Raw genomic sequence first — 14,758 nt, 5'->3', positions numbered from 1 at the left:
GAGTTTTGGGGCATAAAACTTGCTGTAAAGCTAGTTTCACCCCAAATGGATCTGTTTTAGATGCGGGCCATAAGGGTTTGTACTGCACTTGTGGAATCCAGAGTCCACAGGGTCCAGAGGGCTTATTCATTCAATAGAAGATTACTAAGGTTTGATGTTTCTAGAGCTTTTTTGAGGGAAAAATGTTGTTTTGTGCTTTTTGCCAGTCAAGCCATGTGAGATGGTAGCCTTTTAAAAATTTGTTTATAAATTCATAATAAAAATTTTCTCTCTAACTTTAGAGCATCTTTTAATTCATCTCCTAATATGTAATTTTATTTCAAGACAGAATTAAAGAAATGCCCTTTTTAGATGCATAGCAGAAGTGCTGTGGGATTGTAAAGTCAAGTCATTTGAGGGCTTGGGTAGGCTATATGGAGGCATTTGAACTGAGCCCAGAGGAGTGAGTAGATTTCCATGTTAGAGGGGAGGAAGGACACTTGGAGCTACAGGAACAATAACTCGACCAAAGGGGATGCTTGGTGTACAGGGAAAGACGCAGTGGGGACTGAGGCTAGAGACTTGATCAGCCCATACTATGACCACCATGCTGGGAACAGTGTGACAAACATCATGCTGAGGAGGGTGGGTATTCTGTAGGCACTGGAATTTTTTTAAGAGGATGATCTTCATCCTTGAAGAGTAGGAGAATTCTGGAAGAACGGAAGTTAGATTAGAAAGAAAAGGCCCATGGTGATTGAATGTATGTAAAGATTCCCAGGTAACTATATAACCTTGAAACTTTTTTCCTTCTGTATTTTTTAATGAGTTTTAATTTTCCTATATATAGGGAATGTGCTGACTTGTAAATTTTTAAATGTTACGTACCTTGCCTTTTCTTCATTGTAAAGAAAAGTGCCTTTGTCAAGAGAATTAAAAAAGTTTTTAAAAAATCATGAATAAGCCAGTTTTTTGTTGTTGTTACTAAATTTTGGATGTGGTAACCTGGTTGTTGCTGTAACTTGTAAATAGACTTGAATTTTTAGTATTATTAAGTGTTTGGACATTTTCATTACTAAATAGATATAACAAAGCCTTCAATGGAAAAATCAGCTACTAGTTTGTAGTCATAAAAGACTAGTTGTTTTGGTGATTCATGCTGCTTTTTACAATCAGTTAAGGGAAGAGTAGAAAAGTAGAGTGTCAGGATGATGTGTTTGCTCTGGTGAAATCTGTGCAGTGGAAATAGCCTTGAACCAAGGAGCTAGAGGATTTGGGTGGTGTTTCGGCTACCTGTAACTTTTAAATTATGCAACTCAGGAAATCTCTTTAACTTCTCTCTCTTTTTTTTAATAAAATGAACTACTCACTTTACAAGGAGTTTATGAGACCTAAGTGATTTAAGTATGAGAAACCTCAGATTTTATTGCTGATATAAAAAAATCAAATGCCTTCTCTCCATCCTTCTTAAAACAGTCTAACTTATATTTCTTATCTTGGCTAAATGTTGGCTAAATTCACTATTATTCACCCAACACCCTTGTGTTGTACAAGCCAAAATCCTGGAAGTCTACCTCAATTTCCCTCTTTCCTTCATTTCTCATGTATAATTGGCCAAAACATTTTACCAGTTTTACTACTCTTCTCACAGTTCTGCTCATTAGCTCCATATTTATTACCTTGTATCGAGTCCTTTGTGTTTTTCACCTGGACCTTTGCAGTAGTTTACTAATTGGAAGCCTCTATCTTCAGGCTTTCTTCCTAACAGTTTTATGGCACTGCTTTCCAGCTTCTGTTTTAAGTACTTTGTATACTCCATCTCATTTAATCCACCTGTAAAATCCAACCACCTTCAATAATGCCATCTCATGCTGTCTCTAAAATCTGGCCATTTTTCTTACCTGCTTAGTCTTTCTCTGGCTTCCTTGCCCAAGTATTCACACTCCTCCTTCCCTTTCTCCTGTACCCTCTAATCTGGTGACATGGGCCTGTGGCAGTTCTCTAAATAAGCCGTGCAGTTTTACTCCTCTGTAACTTGCATGTAGCCATACCCTGTGCTGGGAAAGCCCTTCATTGAACACTGTCTACCTGGTGAATGCCTCCTTTTGGGTTAGGGTTGTGCAGGATATAACCTCTTCAGTTGAAGCACTAACTGCTCTGTGATTTGTTTTATTTGTGGTTATTTGTATGAAGTTTGTCTATACTCCCTATCCTGGATGTTGGGAGCTGTATTTTGCTCTTTATTTATCTCTGTATATTTCATACCTAATGGATGCTTAGTAACTAATGTTATTAAGGGAATTTAGTGAGGGAACTTTGAAGATGGTTAGGCAGGCATATCTGTGTCTTAAGCCTGTGCTCTTAACCATGATGCTAACATTGTACAATACACTGTTAAAACCATCATACTATTCATATTACTTCGGCATGAGCTGATGTTGTTATATTATAGCACTTAAGGCTCAGAACTTAACATTTGAAAGATAGAACATACATGTCCTCTGACTATAGAAATATTAATATCATTCTTATAAGTGTGAAATGTAAGTGGCCCTGGGTGTATATAGGTATAGTTAGATTTTAAAAAATTCAAAAAACAAAACCTTCAAAAATTTTCCAAAGCTCCTTTGCCAAGATGATATGCATTCCCAAACATCAGTGATAACACAGTAGATGTTACTAGAATCAGTTGTATGTAATAGAACCTTTTTCTTCTTAATGGTAACATTTTTATGTTCCCAAGAGAAAAATACAAAAGGAACTCTTTCACATCACAGGGATTATAAAGTGATATGACATTGTATCACCTGATGAGACCTATAAGAAGTTGGACTTAGTTTATAAGAAGAATTGCTGTTGATATTATTCTGTTTGGATCCAACAATTGTACCAATTCATATAGAGTGTAGTAGTATACCTGTGCTAGTCAGGTTTCTTCAAAGAAACAGAATCAATAGGAGCTATATAATGAAATTAATTTTAAAGAATTGGTTTATGTGTTTATGGAGGCTGAGAAGTTCCACAATCTGCTGTCTACAGGCATAAGACCCAGGAAAGCTGGTGATGTAATTCAAAGACCCAGAGCCAGAGAGGTTTAGATTCTGAGTCTGAAGGCCTGAAAACCAGGAGTGATCAGAGCAGAAGGTTGATGTCTGGGGCCCCTGGGTGGCTCAGTCAGTTAAGTGTCTAACACTTGGTTTTGGCTCAGGTCATAATCTCACATTTCATGGGTTCAAGCCTCGTGTTGGGCTCTGCTGACAGCTGCAGAGCCTGCTTGTGATTCTCTGTCTCCCTCTCTTTCTGCCCCTCCCCCCGCCCAAAAAAAAAAAAAAAGATTGATGTCCTAGTTCAGTCAGGCAGAAGTCAAACTCAGCTTTTCTCCCCCATTTTCTTCTGTTCATGTCCTCAGTGGATTCCATGATGCCCATCCATATTTTTTAAAAAATTTTTTTAATGTTTTTATTTATTTTTGAGACAGAGAGAGGCAGGGCATGAGCAGGGGAGGGGCAGAGAGAGAGGGAGACACAGATCTGAAGCAGGCTCCAGGCTCTGCGCTGTCAGCACAGAGCCCGACGCGGGGCTTGAACTCACGGACTGTGAGATCATGACCTGAGCCGAAGCCGGACGCTTAACCGACTGAGCCACCCAGGCGCCCCGATGCCCATCCATATTGAGGAGAGTGATCTGCTTTATTGAGTTCACTAATTTAAAAGTTAATCTCTTCCAGAAACACTCTCATGGACACACCCAGAAATAGTGTTTAACCACAAGTTATTTGGGCATCCTAGGACTCAGTTAAGATGATAGATAACATTAATCAGTCATCATGATGCCTTTTGTTTTAAGAAGGGAGCATACAGAAGAACTTAGGTATCTGACCAAATGAAGTGACTTCGAATCAACCACACATATTCTGGTTTGGCCAGTTCTTTTAAAGCCATCAATGTGGAGGCTGTGGAAGAGATCAGATTTTCACAGGTCATTCTCAATCCATGAAAGACAGCAATCAGTTTAAAGTAGTAATGTTGCAAAGTACGAATCAATGAATCATAGTTTCTTATCTTTAAAAAAAAATTTTAACGTATATTTATTATTGAGAGACAGAGCATGAGCATGGGAGAGGCAGAGAGAGGAGGGGACACAGAATCTGAAGCAGGTTCCAGGCTCTGAGCTGTCAGCACAGAGTCTGACGTGGGGCTGGAACTCACAAACCATGAGATCATGACCTGAGCCGAAGTTGATGCCCACCCTACTGAGCCACCCAGGCGCCCCTTAAAAATTTTTTTTAAACGTTTATTTATTTTTAAGAGACTGAGAGAGACAGAGCATGAGCAGGGGAGGGGCAGAGAGAGAGGGAGACACAGAATCTGAAGCAGGCTCCAGGCTCCAAGCTGTCAGCACAGAGCCTGATGCGGGGCTTCAACCCACAAATTGTGAGATCATGACGTAAGCTGAAGTTGGACGCTCAACTGACTGAGCCACCCAGGCACCCCCATAGTTTCTTATCTTAGAGCATATATTTGAAACCGTCTTCATTCAAAATAATACTGAAATGCTTTGAGCTGCTTTTTACCCATGAACATGGCTCCCTTTCCTCTCAGCATTCATATCAGTAATGTGCTCTTTTAAAAATCAAGCTTCCAGGTGACCCTTATAGACATTGAAGTTTGAGATGTACTGGTGGTAATTACAGTGAAAACTGACAAGTCTAAAACTACTGGTACGTGGTTTTAAATTTATTATAATCTGGGGGGCACCTGGGTGGCTCAGTCAGTTAAGTGTCTGACTCTTGGTTTCAGCTCAGGTCCTGATCTCACAGTTTGGTGAGTTGGAGCCCAGCATCGGGCTCTGTGCTGACAGCTTGGAGCTTGTTTTGGATTCTCTCTCTCCCTCTTTCTCTGCCCCTCCCTGCTCACGCTGTCCCTTCTCTCTCAAAATTAAATAAACTTTAAAAAATAAATAAATTTGTTATAACCTGGGATGCTTATTTGAAATATAACTAACCCATTTGTTCTCAAACTTTAGGTCTTGGGTGAGGTTGGAGAAGTTGCCTTTATAACAATTTCCCAGGTGATTCTAATGTGAACATAAATTTGAGAAACTGCTGTACAACACTATGACAGTGTTGTAATAGGTCAGGATTTTCTAAATTGCATTTCTCTAAGTGTCAGTAGATGCACTTGGCATAAAAGGATCTGTAGTCAAATAAGCTTGAGAAATTTTGGAAAGTTAAAAAGTTGTTTTGGGGGCATCTGGGTGGCTCAGTTGTTTAAACATCTGACTCTTGGTTTTGGCTCAGGTCATAATCTTGAGGTTCGTGGGTTCGAGCTCCACATCAAGCTCCATGCTGACAGCACAGAGCCTGCTTAGGATTCTCTCTCCCTCTCCCTCTGCACCTCCCTGGCACCTGCTTGCTCTCTCTCTCTCAAAATAAATGAATAAACTTAAAAGGGTTATTTGTTTTTTGTTTTTTAGCTCTTATTTTCAGAACCTGGAGCACTAAGAATAGAATATTATTTCGGAGGACATATAGAAAAAGGTGGCTCTTGTCTCCTGGTTTGTTCCAAGACATGGCTAAAGAGGTCATGTTGGACCTGAGTATAAAAGCATATACTGCATATTATTGGTACTCTGAGTAGGGGGTTGTTTGTCTCTTTTAGGTGTATATATATTGCAGTCAGGTATTGAACAAAGCTATCTTGGTTCTACTTCTTTATTAACTGCTACCCCAAACCCTGCAAATTTCTTTGGATCACTTATCACGGATAATAAAGTGTGTGCTTTAGACATTGGTACATGGCCCCTGGATTTATTCTGGAAGGTTGTGGGGAATTTTTTTTTCCATTTCTATTCTATAAAGTTAAGAATTCTTGGAAGGAAAACACATTAAAATCTTTTTTAAAAATTTAATAGGTATCACCATTATTGAGTGAGTAATTTTATCTTACCTTCACAGTAACCCTTTAATGGAGGTATCTGAGGCTAAGACAGGTGATATAACTTGGTTAGGCTGAGCCCTGAGCTCAAACTCTGAGTTTCCAAACTCATTGTTTTTTTTTTCTTAGTAATTTTTCTTTCTAATTTTATTTAAGGTCTGTATTAGTGCATTGGATTTTTTACTGTGGAAAATACTCTTAGACTGCAGATAAATTTGTTTTGTGGCTAAGTAGCTTTGTGTTTCGGGGAAAGTCCGTGATCTCTCTGGGCCTCACTTTTTTCCTCCATTAGGTTTACAGTGCTTTCCAGACCTTATTGCCAGAATATTAGAAAAAATATGTGTATGTGTGTATGTGTGTATAAAGTTCCATCTGTAACTGCAAGGGAAGAGAGCAGGTAGTGGTATTCTCATTTATAACAATGAGCTTTCCTCAAACTGTGGCAAGTTTAAAATGGTATCAATGAGACTTACTTCTGCAAGTATTTTGGCTGCTGTGAGGTGACTAGCATGTGACAACACTGTGACAAGGTGCAGAAACATCATTTCTTGGGTGACTTGGAGCTGGTGGCATTGCAGCAAATTGCAGAATTTAGGATCTCCTGTGGCAGGACCAAAAAGCCTGCCTCATCTCCAGTGGGACAGGACTTTTAACACCTATGATGGATAAAGGGGAGGGGAGAATTCACACCTTTGCTGTTATTGCCACTTGACTTGTACTTTCTTCTTTTTATTTTAAGTGGTTGGGGTAAAAATCTTTTGGTAGGATTGGCGAGATTGACTTGAAGTATGTTTAGATCTTATTTATCAGCCTTAGTTCCAAGGATAAGAATTCAGAATGTGAAAATAAGAACTGTCTAGGTGATTTGCCTATAGTTGAAGGAGAAATTTAAAAATGAATTTTAAGAATGGTGCCATAGTAAATTCTGTTACCTACAGACCCCAAAGGAAGGAATATATCCTTCGAGTAGAAGTCCCAGACTGGTAGGTTGTTTTTGTTTTTGTTTTTGTTTTTGTTTTTGTTTTTGTTTTGTGTGTGTGTGTGTGTGTGCGCGCGCGTGTGTGTGCTTTAATTTTGCTTCTTGGGAGTTTTTCTGGCTATTGGCTTATGAGTCAATTAGACAATTTCTTTGTCTTCCTTCCTTCTCTCTTTCCCTCTATACTGCTTTATAAAACTAGAGTTTTTATACCTCAGAGTAAAATTACTTCTTATAACCTTATATAAAGCTTAAATAAAAACTTCATAGAGCTGACTGACTAAATTGATTCACCATTTTTGAGTGAGTATATGTGCTAGGATAGGAGTTTTGTTTCCAGGATCTAGGAGAAGGGTGGACAAGCAAATATTCTTGTTCTCTAAATCTTTAAAATTCTTATGGTCATCCGACACGCATTTTTTATTTTAGAAGAAAGACAAGATAAATATAGACTTAATGTACTAGTGAGAACAGTATATTTTGTTGTCTAAGGTGAATTTCATTGTGAAATGTTGGAATGTTCTCTGAAAGTTAAAAAATGCATGTGCAAGCTGTTTTCTGGGTTAGTCTCTGTTACACAGCTTTGTGTGGCAGATATTTGGGAGTTGGTAAGTGGTTCACATTGACAACTATGGTCGCATTTAGATGAGGAAGTAGACAGTCATGGGGGGGGGCGGGTATTGACTTAAGAATGAACGTATTTTACCTAGGACATCACATCTAGGTCATTCATTCTTACTATTTTAAAAGTTAAGTTTGAGGATGTTTATTCTTGCACCATGGTGTGAGGTGTTGCTCATAAGAGTGTATATGTCCAGCTTGGGGTGGGGTGATGGGATATTAGGAACACACTCCAGAGGATAGACTGTAGCAGTGAAGAAGGGACACAGGTTTGCTCTCCTACTCTCAAGTGAAACTCAAGCGACCCTTTGAGGAACGGGGCTGGATAGACAACAGGTATTGTCTAGGGCTCTGCATGGTACTTTTTTCCAGGAAGACATATATATGACCAGATCTCCCTCTGTTTGCTGTTCTTTGAAGTCTAAAGACTCAGTCTGAGCCATCTATTGGATTCAGGCCACCTAAGACCCTTGTATGGCCCTTCTGAAAGTTTCTGTTGTACATAAAGCATCTAACTTTGTAGATCTAATAACTTAGTGAAAGTTTGAGTGCTTGTGTTCACACAGTGTGTGTTCCATGTAAAATAGATAGGAAGTCAATGGGTAGTAAACAAAACCAAAACCAAACCACAAAAAAATATTTTATCAAGGTTTAAAGTAAAACTCTTTCTGAAGAACTTCTAAGTTTTTTTTTCTTTTTTTCTTATTTTTAATTTTTTTTTTTTAATTTACATCCAAATTAGTTAACATATAGTGCAACAATAATTTCAGGAGTAGATTCCTTAGTGTCCCTTACTCATTTAGCCCATCCCCCCTCCCATCCCCCCACCAGTAACCCTCTGTTTGTTCTCCATATTTATGAGTCTCTTATGTTTTGTTCCCCTCCCTGTTTTTATATTATTTTTGTTTCCCTTCCCTTATGTTCATCTGTTTTGTCTCTTAAAGTCCTCATATGAGTGAAGTCCTATGATACTTGTTTTTCTCTGACTAATTTCACTTAGCATAATACCCTCCAGTTCCATACACATAATTGCAAAAACTTCTAAGTTTTTAGTACTAAAGGATTAAACTGCTTTGTGACTCTGGGGTCAGGGGGCAGGGGGATTAGAAGTAAATACTCTACTCTTGTTTACTTGCCATTCTTCTTTCATGGGGAGTATTTGTTCTCTAGAAGAATCTGCAACCCCTCCCCCCCACCGCGCCCTACCCCCCCCATCCCTTTCTCAAAGTATAGTTTGAGATGGTAGAATTCATTAAGGTTCAAGAATTAAATTTATTTAATAAATTCAAATATATATATTTGAAGCCCCTGAGTATAGAAGTTCATAAACTATATGGAGTTGTACCTTTATGTGTGTGTGTGTGTGTGTGTGTGTGTGTGTGTGTGTGTGTGTGCCTGTCAAAAGGTCAAAATTTTGGTATTATAGCAACGTGGATATTTAATATTATCTGTAGCACTTTTTGAATTAGCTGGGGAAATATTTTGCATTTCAAAAAATTAAAGAAGTAATATTAAATTTTGTTAGAGAAAATACAAGAGTTTTCATTTGCTTTTGTTAGGTATTGATTGTAAATACTGGCTTCAACTAATTCACATAAACTCTACCTACTTTGTCACTTTTCTCATGAGGAATAGTTATCCATAATCTTAATGTTTACCGTTTTGGAACTTGGTATGTTTGTTTCTTTGTTTGTTTGTTTGTTTTGAAATTGAAGGAGCAAAATTTTAATACTAATTATCTCAATGTGTTTTTGGTGCACATTATCTTGGAGCACTTAAAGCATAGCAGTGCTTTAAAAATACTATTCTCATTTATCTACATTGAAAAATAGTGTTTTAAAAAAGCAATGATTAAAGAGTATGTCTTTATGCTTTTAAATGGTGATCTTTGAGAAGTGGGTCATAAACTTCTAGAATTAAATGTAAACACTGGAACTTCAAAGTAATTTGTCTTTTGCAAAACAGAGGCAACAGAAACCAAAGAATTTCGTGCCATCATTATTTTACTCTCATGACCCATAAACAAGCAAATCAAGAAACCGAATACAATCTTCCTTTTAAATGTTATTGAAATTTAAGGTAAATGTAAGCTAGTAAAAACAAAAAGGCATAGAATTTTTAAAATCTAAGATGCTGTTGATTCAGGGATAAATCATTATTTTTAAGTATCATCAGAAAATAATATGCCACCAATTAACTATGACACAATGCTTTTTAACACTTAGAATTTTTTTTTCTTTCTAACTTATTTCAGTCAGCATAATATTCTTTAGATCTATCTATGTTGTTGCAAGTAACAAGATCTCATTCTTTCTGTGGCTGAGTAATATTCCATTGTGTGTGTGTGTGTATGTGTGTGTGTATACATATTGCATCTTCTTTATCCATTTACCAATTGGCCTTTGGCTTGCTTCCGTATGTTGGTGATTAAATAATGCTTCAGTAAATTTAGGGGTGCATGCATCTTTTCAAATTTGTTTTTGTTTTCTTAAGGTAAATACCCAGTAGTAGCATTGCTGGGTCATGTGGTATTTCTATTTAAACTTACAGATTTTTACATAAAAATAATCTTAGTTGCTTCTTTTCAGTGCCTTCTCCATACCCAATACTTTTGTTTCGATACCAACTCATAGCGTAATCTTTTTTGAGACATTGTACACATCAATTAGGCCAAGACTAAATCAACAATATATAATTTTCCTTTGTATACAATGAATAACCTGTCTAGCTGACAGAGGTTGTACTATATTAAGAAACCATCCTAATATGAGAGACTATACAATTTAGAAAAAATTGTCTAGAAATCAATGAAATATGGTATGTACTTGTACTTATATAGCTTTGCCAAAATTAGTACCACTTTGCCTCATCTCTTTGGAAATGTTCAGTGGGAAAAAAAGGAAGGGGGGGAGGACTTCTAGTTTCTTTCTTTCTGTTCAGTAGCATCTCTGGCTCTCCCTGGTATCATCCCCCACCCTTCATAGCAAGGTTCATGATCTGGTTCTAGAGGATTATTTTTGTGGTTTCAAGCTGGTGCACTGCCCCTGACATCATCCCTTCCTTTATTAGTTTTCCGGGCTTCTGGAAGTGCTAACCCCAGTTACTGTTCCCTTGACCAAGGGACTTTGTCGTTTTCTGTTTGCTTGAAAAATATTCTCTGAAGCAGAGAATATTGTTGAGACTGAGCCTATCTTATGGGAAGGCCAACTTTGTCATCAGTTATTTAAATTGTCATCTCTGCTGTGGACAATTGTGTACTAGGTGAAAAGTTTTGGATTTGGAGTTGGAAGACATGATTCTAAGGGTGAGTTCCATCTCTGGATTTCAATTGTTGTCATATGAACAATGAGTAGTTAGGTGGTTGATTACTTGAAAGTTCTCCACGTGCTTTCTTAAGGCCATGTGGTCTAATGGTAGGTGGTTGTCCTAATTACACCATAATTTCTTTGGACCCCTGCAGGGGTCTCTGATGTGAAAAGTAGTTACATGCCCTGAATTCTGATTGCTTAGCTGTGAGCCCTGATGGGATTTCCTTTATCTAAAACATGTACCAAAATGGATGCCTTTTTGTGATTCAGTTGTCCATAGGGTGAATTTAAAAATTCGCCCGAAGAAACTGTACTAGGAGGTTCTGATAATCATTAAAATGAAATGATATACATAAAGGGCTTGTCATATGTTAGAGTGCCAGAAAATGTGATTTCCTTTCTTCTCATCTGATTTTTTTTTATTATTTAAAAAAATTTTTTTTTTAATGTTTTTATTTTTGAGACAGAGAGAGACAGAACATGAGCAGGGAAGGGGCAGAGAGAGAGGGAGACACAGAATCTGAAGCAGGCTCCAGGCTCTGAGCTGTCAGCACAGAGCCTGACGCGGGGCTCGAACTCACAGACTATGAGATCATGACCTGAGCTGAAGGCGGACGCTTAACCAACTGAGCCACCCAGGCGCCCCACTTCTCATCTGATTTTAAAGACTCTCTCTGTTTTTTTTTTTTTTTTTTTTGGAGAGGGAGGTATTCACTACATTTGTTGTATACTGTGTACCTTTAATTCTCAGCTTATTTGCAGAGAATTGTCTTGTCTCGTGTCCAGTAACTGAATCTCTTCCAGCTCATGTTATTAAACTACCTCCGAAATCCCATGATTTCAATTTTAAAATACCAAAATACTTAAGAAGAGAGTTAGATGGTAGATAGTTGATGTAACTTACATTTAGGAGCACAAGGCTCTCTCCCCTTGAATTTACAGGTAGTTTGATGTTAGGAGGTGATAGTGTGAAATGAAGGGCAAATTAAATGATATACAGCTCCCTAAAATTTGTTTTGTCTTGTTTTGTTTTGTTTTTGCATGGGAAAAGCAATTTATTTCTAGATTAAACTTATACATGGTTCAGATGATTTATTCATTAAGCAAACACTTTGGTAAGAATAAACTGTGTGCCAATTGTCTGGTACACACAGTTCTGGTTTTCTCGCTTATTACCTCATTTGTTTAAAAATATATTTTTAAAATCAAAGGTGGTTTCAAAAACCTGGAACTTTCTAAAATCTATTCACTGGAAAGGAAGGCACCCATGTCTGAGCGCGTCCTCTCTTATGTGACTCAGTGATCCAGGGAAGTCATCTTAGCATTGTCTCATCTATTTTTAACATATAATAAATGAAGATAGGAAGAAACTGGTTTCAGCATCATGCCTAGGAACATATAAAGCTTGGCAATTGGCAGTGGTACTTTTCTTTTTTTTTTTTTTTTTTTTTCAACGTTTATTTATTTTTGGGACAGAGAGAGACGGAGCATGAACGGGGGAGGGGCAGAGAGAGAGGGAGACACAGAATCGGAAACAGGCTCCAGGCTCTGAGCCATCAGCCCAGAGCCCGACGTGGGGCTCGAACTCACAGACCGCGAGATCGTGACCTGGCTGAAGTCGGACGCTTAACCGACTGCGCCACCCAGGCGCCCCGGTACTTTTCTTTTTAAGATAATGTGTATTATTTTCTTTTAATAAACTATTTTCTTAAGTTTATTTTGATCTATTTTGGGAGAGAGATAGCAAGCGAGGGAGGGGCAGAGAGACAGGGAGACAGAATCCCAAGCAGGCTCCTTCTTGTCAGCCTAGAGCTCAATGCGGGGGTTGAACTCACAAACCATGAGATCATACCCTGAGCTGAAATCAAGAGTTGGACACTTAGCTGATTGAGCCACCCAGGTACCCTGTGTATGATCTTTTTATTTAGTAATGATGGTTTTACTTTTCTAAGTTTAGATATTAAGAATTGAGAATCCCCCTTTGTGTTCTACTTTGTTGCCACTTTTTCATATTTGCTCCTCATTGTACTAAGGAACAGGTAATGTTAAAAAAAATGAAACTTGGGAAAAAATGTTTAGAGAAAGCTCATTGGTAACTATTTTCTACTGGTCAGAGCTTCTAGATTCCACAATGAGGTAAGTACTTAAAATTATTAAAGTGATTCTAGGGGCGCCTGGGTGGCGCAGTCGGTTAAGCGTCCGACTTCAGCCAGGTCACGATCTCGCGGTCCGTGAGTTCGAGCCCCGCATCGGGCTCTGGGCTGATGGCTCAGAGCCTGGAGCCTGTTTCCGATTCTGTGTCTCCCTCTCTCTCTGCCCCTCCCCTGTTCATGCTCTGTCTCTCTCTGTCCCAAAAATAAATAAACGTTGGAAAAAAAAAATTTAAAAAAAAATAAATAAAGTGATTTTAATTGGTAGATATAAATAACCAAAACTTCATGGTGGAGACTTGCAGCTTTTTACATGGGTTCATTGGAGGAAGCATCCTAATTATTATTTTCAGGCATCTTCTAATCAAGTTTATTGGTGTGTTGAGATTAGAACATAGTCATTGACTTTTCTTGTTAAAGTTTTGCAACTTGATTTAAGGCACTTTTAGTGAGCAACTGTTTATGTCCCAGCCATTGTACTAGACACTGGGATAGAAATGTGAGGAAGATCTGGATTCAGCCCTAGAAAAGTCACAGACCAATCCTGTCGGGACAGTACTGGAGACAGTATGCACAGTATGCAGTGGATCCTTGTGCAACAGGATGACTTAAGGGATTGCTGGAGTCTGGGCCTTGGATGCTGCTGAGGGTCAAGGAAACCTTCATAGAAGTAGAGAAGGAAATGAAAAACAGCCCACTAACTTTAGAAGCTAACGTGTTTAAGATACTAACAGTCTCTTTCTTTTAAATTGTGCCTTTTCTGACTATAGATGGTTGAGAACTGGAGTTGATTTGGCGGCTTTTGAGTGAATGACCACTTTGGAAGTACAAATGAATTCAGGTCCCACCTCCCCCATCCCCCACCCCTGTTCTTGCCTTTTCCTCTCTAGCCATAGTATAGTCTCTGGGCCATCCCTTGGATGTGCCAAACACAGTCCTGCCCAGGCCTTAGTATTTGTTTGAAATGCTCTTCCTGAAGGTAAGTTGCAAGGACATATCCCTCACTTTCTTCAGTTTTCCACTCAAGTGGCACTTTCTTGGTGCTGTGAGTAAAGCAGCAACCCTAACCTTCCCTGTTTCCTTACCTGGCTTGTATGTATGTCCAAGGCATTTATCACTATCACTGTCTGAATGTTAGCTCCATGTGTGCAAAGACTTTTGCTATTTGATGCATTATTGAACACATAATATTTACTTAGTTAGAACAGCATCTAACTCATAACAGATATTCAGCAAATATTTGTGGAAGGATAAAAGGGAGGGACAGAGTGAGGGAGGACCTTCATTTGGTTTATTGTCTGTCTCTTACTAGAAGTTAAAACTGTACAAAGGCAGGGCTTTGTTGCAGTCATTCTGTGCTCCTAGCATGTAAAATATGTCCAGCATATATTAGATGCTTTAATACTTTATTGCAGAGAGAATTTATGCAAATATGATGTGTACACTGAATTCAGTAACTATACTAAGCATGTTTGGTCATATGGATGTCCCTTAAAAAGTAGACATTTTTCTTCTTCTATACCAGTGTTATACCTAAAGTATAACCTATAGGCTTAAGCTTCTATCTCAGCTTTGCCATATTAACATTGTGACCATGCGAAATTACTTTATGTCTCCATGTCTTAATTTACTCCTGTGTAAAATGGTGATGATAGTACCTATCATAGCGTTTGCTAAAGGGGTTTGGTGAGTTAATATAAAGTGCTTAGAATACTGTATCTACAGCACAATAAACATTCTGGATGTGTTTACAAAATATATGAAGACAGAAACGTATATGGATATTCT

At 38.2% G+C, this 14,758-nt stretch overlaps 1 protein-coding gene across 1 annotated transcript in view; it reads left to right on the top strand.

The window, feature by feature from the left end:
- Positions 1-14,758, top strand: part of PSD3 (pleckstrin and Sec7 domain containing 3) — a 582,944-nt gene that overhangs the window by 182,850 nt on the left and 385,336 nt on the right. The gene's annotated exons all lie outside the window — the stretch shown is intronic.

This window comes from Lynx canadensis, chromosome B1, assembly GCF_007474595.2.
Source record: "Lynx canadensis isolate LIC74 chromosome B1, mLynCan4.pri.v2, whole genome shotgun sequence".
Lineage (NCBI taxonomy): Eukaryota > Metazoa > Chordata > Mammalia > Carnivora > Felidae > Lynx > Lynx canadensis.
This window is presented reverse-complemented; position numbering and strand designations above follow the sequence as displayed.